Here is a 7,358-nt window from a genome sequence, read left to right as displayed (position 1 = left end):
GTGGGTCTGAGTGCCTGAGGTAAGGCCGGTCGTACATGTATGAGGACCCCAATTCGGGCTTCCCTTCGTCCTTGCCGAGTGCGGCTTAGAACCTCATCACGTCTTCAAACTTGATCCATCATCTTAATTCTCAGATCCTTCTTATCATATCCGATCAATTAACTATAATTATGATCCGTCACTGTTGAGATACCTATGTCTGAAACACCAGAGCCTAAAGGCTAGCGACTTCGGCGTTCTATCGGAGCCTCAAGGGCAATACCGAAGAACGCACGCATTACATATATCTGCGACGAGTTACTAGTTACTAATAAGGCGGATCTTTACTAATATTTTTAGTTGCCGAAAATACTACGCTCATAAGGTAAAATATTCGGGCGGCACGCCTTATACTAACTGCCTCTAGGCTAATATTAGAGCTAAGTGCTCTTATCTAAGATATATTAGGCGAGTAAAGGTCGATCAAAGGTATAGAAATAAGTCAATAGTCCCTTGAGATAATAACTAATTATAGGCTAGCTATATCGATAAATTATTAGAAGAGATTTATACTCTTAGAAAAGCGGTTTATACCCCTTAAGTTACTAACTTAACCTCGTCTCGGCGTCACGAGACCAAAGCTCTATCTTTTAACTCAGATAGCATTACTATCAACTAGGAATCGCCTACCGCCTCTATTATAAATATAGACACGGGCGCATTATAAGCTAATCCTAAATTAACTATCATTATTAACTAGATAAGACCTACCTTAGAGACCGATAACTCTATCTAAAACCCGATTCTCGAGGACTATCCCTAGTTCTTCTTATTAACCCCCGAGATGCCTATGCTTATCGAAGAAGCCGCAGATATACTATTTGCCACTAGATTCTATTAAGAATTATCTAGAAAATCATAATAATATATCCCACGTACTAAAAATATAATAGATAAAGTATTAATATTATTATAAAATACCCCCTATCCCTAGCCGCCTATATTAAAAGCCCGCTTCCTACTTAAGGTAGTACTAAATATAATATATAAGCGCTACTATCTTATTTAAAGGAGTGCTACCTAGCGTTTATTAGAGCAAGCTATTTATAATCCCGGCATATATAATCTTACATCTAAGTATAAGCTCTTTATCCTATTTGCATTAGGTAAAGTTTACTTAATAAGGATATTACCTACTAAGGATAAGAACTAACTTCTTAGTATTTCATATTATATACGCGCTAGCCGGTTCCTTTAGGTTCTTATAGAATAGTGAGTTAGGGGAAAAGCGTGCTAAGCTATTTTAGGCTACTAAGCAATTTCTTATATATAGAAAAAGGAGGCAGAGGTCATAGAGCCTTACCTTTATTATTACTTTCGCGGGCCTCGACGAGAGGACTTTTAGGCTTCTTCGCGGGTTATATTTTTATTGCTATGAATTAATTAATTACTCTTATTATTTTATATTATATTTGCCTTATAGGAAAGTACGTGAGATCTCTCTTTTAAAAAGACCTTAAAAAGAATATATAGAAATTCGATTCTTTTAGCTATATAGTTTAATATATTCTATTCCTCTAATAAATCTAATGCCCCTATATAGGATTTTTAGTACTCTTATCTTTCTAGATTATTAGTATATATTAAGAAGGATATATATTATTTAATTAGATAAGAAAGTATATTTCTATGCTATTAATTAATAAACTATAAATATAATTACTATTATTAGGCTATAAGAGAATAAAATATTAGAAATTATTATAAATAAGAAGAGGGTAGGAATTAGAGAGACCCTAAGAAGCTATTAATTAAAAAGGGAGACTAATTATGAATATATCTTACCCTCCCTTAACCCTAGGTTTAGAGATATTATTTAATTAAATTCCCCTTAAGAATTAAGATTAAGATAGATCCTTAGAATACCTTACTAGAGGCAAATATAAGGAGATAGAGGTATCTACCTATTACTAATATAGAGGGAGATTATAGTAATAGCGTATTATTAATATAGAAAATAATATCTCTTAATAAGACTAATAATTTAGCCTTACTTAAAGTACTTAAAGGACTCTTAACTAAGCGATAATAAGAAGTCTTAGTAATAAGAATTCTTATTTAGATAGTTATAAAGAGCGAGGCTCTTATTACTCTTATCCTTATCTTTATGACTTTTAAGGAAACCTCGGTAGCTAACCTATTCTATATTATAATAACTAAGAATCTAAAAGTAAGAAGCTAGTTTTACTAAGAATTAATTAATTAAATACCTATTATTATAATTATTATTACCTTAATTATAAAGATAGCTTAAAATAATAAAGGTATTAACTTCGAAAAAAAGTCTAATAATATCTAAGGCTAGAACCTAGAGATAAGAAATAATAAGGCTACTAAAAGTAATAATAAGGTTAATAAGCTCCTCCTTAAATTCTTAATTAAAGGATTAAATAGTCCTTTTTTTACTATTCCTCTTAATCCTCTCCCCCTCTTTAAGAGAAAAGATATAACTAAGTACCTTAGGAACTTTAATTAATAGGTAGAATTTATAAATATCTCTAAGGATAAAAAGGTAGCTCTCTTTAAGTTATATATTAATCTAGAGATTAAGAGGGAGGCCTAATAAGCTATAGATAGACTTAGCTAAGAAGCCGCCTAAGAGAGCCTAAAAGAAGCCTTTATAAATAAAGATTCTAATTAATTAGAGATTATTAAGGAAAAATTAGAAATACTTAATAAGACCTATCTAAAGGTAGACTTCTATGCTATTATTAAATAGCTAAATAAGTATTAATACCTCTTTAGGTAAATTAATAAGAGCTAAAAGATATCTAAGACTTAGTCTAAGGCTATTTATAAAGTATTCCCTGAGGAGGTTATTAAGGGTATTTACGAAAGATATAATAAAAATATCTATAAGCTTATGACTATAGAGTACTAGGCGCTTACCTAAATAATTAAATAATATTATAAAAATAAAATTAAAATTTAGAAAACTTATTATCCTTAAAGCGAAGAGGATATCTATAGAGTTATATAGGCCCTAATTCTTCCTAGAAGCCTAAGCTCCTCTATAAAAGCGATTAAGACCCTAAAGATCCTTAAGAAGGAATCTAATAAAGCTATAGCCTTAAAGATTAACTAATTAACCGCGTAGCTTAGCTAACTTATAATTAATATAATAAAAGGGTAAGAATCCTAATTATATTTAACTTAGATCCTCGAGAGAGAATATAATAGATAGGTAGCCTTAGGAATACCCTAAGTATTTAGGACGAATATAATATTACTTAATTAGATACTAAATAGCTAAGATTTCTATATTATTATAATATATAGGTCTAGATAAGGGAGTTCTAGGGCTAATATAATATACTAATATTATATAGGTAGAAACTACTTCCTAGATACTTATATAGATCTAATATATAATAAGAAAGAGGAAATTATAAGCTATAATTTATCTAGAGGGGTAGCCTTACTTAGAAAGGGGGATATAATACTATTACCTATGCTTATATACCTTTTTAAGTAATTCGGAGTTAAAAAGCTTATTTATAATTAACTAAAGTATTTCCTAGAGTCTAAGCTAAGTTATTTAGCTAATTAGCTCGAAAAGTATAATAAAGTAGGCCTTAGGCTCGAACTAACCTAGCCCGAAGATAATATTATTAATAATTTCTTTCGGAAGAACCCTAGGGTTATAGAGCTCTATCGACTAAAGTATAAGGCCCTTAATAGATTTAATTAATTACCTATAAGTATAATTAGAGGTGACCGAGATATCTTGGATAGTTAGAACCCGCTATAAGGGCCCTCTATTAATATTATCCTAGTTAATAAGGAGCTAGTATTATTTAATTAGATAGATACCCCTTAGGTCCTTACTATAATAATTATTATTATTAATATTAATGCGAGGAAGTAGGTTTATATTAAAGATATTATAGAAATATAGGAAGCTATATAGCCTATCTAGAAGGTAACCCTAACTAAAAAGCCCATAGTTATAAAGAAGGAGAAGAACCTAAGATTTTAGATACTTAAAGAAAAATAAGCCTCTATTTTATAAGAGCTAAGAGATAAATATAAGATAAAGAAGATCTTAATTCTAGCCGATAAGCTATTTATATTACTACCCTAGCTAAGTAAAGAAATAAGCGAGGATTATTAAGATATTACTAATAATATTAAGTAAATTACTTATATTAAACCTATGCCTTATATAATTAATAAAAAGCGAGAATTATCTAATTAGAAGGCTAATAATATAAATATAGTCTAAGTTAGTAAATAGGACTAGGGGGAAGCCTATTAGAAATTAATTAGCGAGAGAATAGGCATAAATATAATCCTTATTAATAAAGAAACCTAGACTAAATAATCTAATAATTATATAAGTAAGCTTTAACTTAGTGATTATATTATTATAATAGACGTAGGAATTACTATAGAGGAGATAAGAATAATAGAAGTCCGCTAGAATAAGCTAAAGCTAAAAGAGACCGCGACCCCTAGTATAGAGGGCAAGGAATTATTTAATTAAAAGGTTAATATTATTAAACTTATAGTTAGGCATTATAGTAGGGCGGTAGCCTAATCGTAAGAGCTACTATATATCCTTATAAAGCTTAATAATCTAGAAAGTAAGGTAATAGAAGTAATAATAGATATAGGGTTAGAGAGAAATATTATTTCCTAGGAGCTTATAAAAGCCTATAGCCTTTAAATTACCCCGGCTTATACCTTAATTATATTTTTCTCTTAAGACCGCATTATAATATTAGGCTAAATAATTATCTAGCTATACCTAGGTAATATATAGATATAATAGAAGATATATATCGCGCCTTTAGCTAGGATCTTAATTCCCTTTATTCTTAGTATACTTTTTATCTATTCTATAAAGGTATTATTTAATTATTTAATTAAGGATAATATTATGCTCCTCTAATATTAATTAGGTAATACCTAAGTTATTACCTTAGCTATTAGATCTATTAAATAGGAAGCCCTTACTTATAGAATAGATAATAGTATGCCGCTAAAATAAATATTAATCTTCTCTCTAAACCTAAGGTTAATTAGGAGAGTAGTTTAGAACCGGATAATATCCTGTCTTTATTATAATAAATAAATTAGGAGTTAGGGGAGGAGGTAATTAATATTATTAGATTAATAATAGCTAGATAATATAAAGTAGCCCTATAAGATATAAATTAAATAATTAAAAGATAATTAAGGAAGAAATATAAAGTCTAAAAGGATTAAGGCTTAATAATAAAGGGAAAACTAAAGGAAATATTAGTTAATACTCTCTATAAGAGAAAGGGGGTAAAGATCTACCTATATAATAATATTTTATTAGATAGATCTACCTTAGAGGGAGACTTAGAGTAGAAGGAGAAGAAATAAAAGAAAATAAAGGAGAAATTATAAGAGGATTTAAAATACTGAGAATAAATTATATTAAAATTCTCTAATATCGAGAAGGGAATTTAGATTAAAGGAGATAGGCTTTAGGGATTAATTAATTAAGTAAAAAATACCTTTATACCTAAAGAATTAGATATTTTTCTTAAGATTATATATAATAGAGAGGTAGTATTTATATAGGAATTCTTAGAGTATAGGAAGCTTAACCTACTTATAGTGCCTCTATAGGTTATTAGGGTTATTAAATATAAAGCTTAATAGGTAAGAAGTATACTTATTCCTAAAGGATATAAGAAGGATATTATTAGACTCCTAAGAACTTAGCTAGAGAGAGGAATCCTCGAAGAAGGTTATAGCCCTTATAAGAACTTATTCTTTCTTATTTAGAAGAAAGATAATTAGTTTTAATTAATTAATTTAGCTATTTTAATAAATAAATATATTATAAGGGATAGCCTTATCCCTCCTAGCTATAATAAGTTCTCGGTAGATTTTATTATATATAAGATATTATTATTATTAGATTTCTTCTTAGGATATAATTAAATAGAGCTTATTAAAGTTAATAGAGATTTAATAAGCTTTATAATATTAATTAATCTACTTAGGATATATATATTATTATAAGGGGCTATTAATTCTATTACCTAGTTTACTTAGAATATCCTTTAAATCCTAAGGGACTTAATTCTAGATATATATAGGTTATTCCTTAATAATATCTATGTAAGGGGTCTTATAATGGATTATAAAGGAGAAAAAGCTATTCTAGGGATATACTATTTTATCCTAGAGTATTTAATTAATCTAGATAAGGTGCTTATAAATATTAAGCTATTTAGCTATATTATCGCTAAATAAAAGTCTTAATTCTATAAGAAGATAATAATAGTAATTAGATACCTCTGCGGTATATATAAGAGAAGCCTAGAGGAGAAAAAGGTAATAAAGATCTTAGAGTAAGAAGTCTATTTAGATATAAGGGAGGTAAGGTCTTTCCTTAGTATTATAGGATACTATTATTAATAGATTAAATAGTTTACTTAGATTATAAAGTCCTTAATAGACTTACTAAAGAAAGATATAAAGTTTATTTAGGGACTTAATTAGAAGGAAGCTATAGAAACCTTAAAAAGGAAAATTACTTCCCCTTTAATCTTAATTACTCTTAATTACTTAGAAGAGGCTAGGGAGGTAATTCTAATAGTTAATATAAGCCTAGTAGGCTAGGGATATATCTTAATATAATTAGTCGATAAGAAATAAAAGCTAATCTAATTCGAATTAGGACTATAAAATATAGCTAAAACTAAGTATAATATAATAAAGAGAGAATATAAAGTAATCTTATATACCTTTTAGCGACTTAGAAATATAATCTATAATATTCCTTTTATCTTAGAGACTAATTTATAGGTATTAATCTATTAAATTAATAGAAAGGTAAATAATATACCTAGATTACTAGTTTTAAGATAAATTAGTTATATCTTTCTCTTTAACTTTATAGTTAGGTATATACCTAGGAAAAAGAATTATATTACGGATAGCCTATTATAAAAGCATATAAGACTATCTAATTAAATAGATATATAAGTAGAAGGAAATATTAAAGAGTTTATTAACCTTTACCTTAATATAGTCTAGGTTAATAAAAAACCTAAGATTCTTAATAAAACTTATTCCTAGGAATATAAGGATATTACTAAGTATTTATATATATTTAAGAAGCTAGAAAGACTTATTTACTTATAATTATAATAATTTAAGAGGAAAATACTTTTTTTCTTTATTTAGGGATAATACCTCTAAAAGAGAGTAAAATAAGACTATAACTTGCCCTTATTTATAGTAAATAACCTAGAGATTTAGAAGTAATTAATTAAGAGCTATTATATCGATTATAGCTATAAGGGAAGAGAGGTTATTTATAACTTTATAAA

The sequence above is a fragment of the Fusarium vanettenii genome, assembly GCF_000151355.1.
Source record: "Fusarium vanettenii 77-13-4 chromosome 4 genomic scaffold NECHAsca_64_chr4_4_0, whole genome shotgun sequence".
Taxonomy (NCBI): domain Eukaryota; kingdom Fungi; phylum Ascomycota; class Sordariomycetes; order Hypocreales; family Nectriaceae; genus Fusarium; species Fusarium vanettenii.
This window is presented reverse-complemented; position numbering follows the sequence as displayed.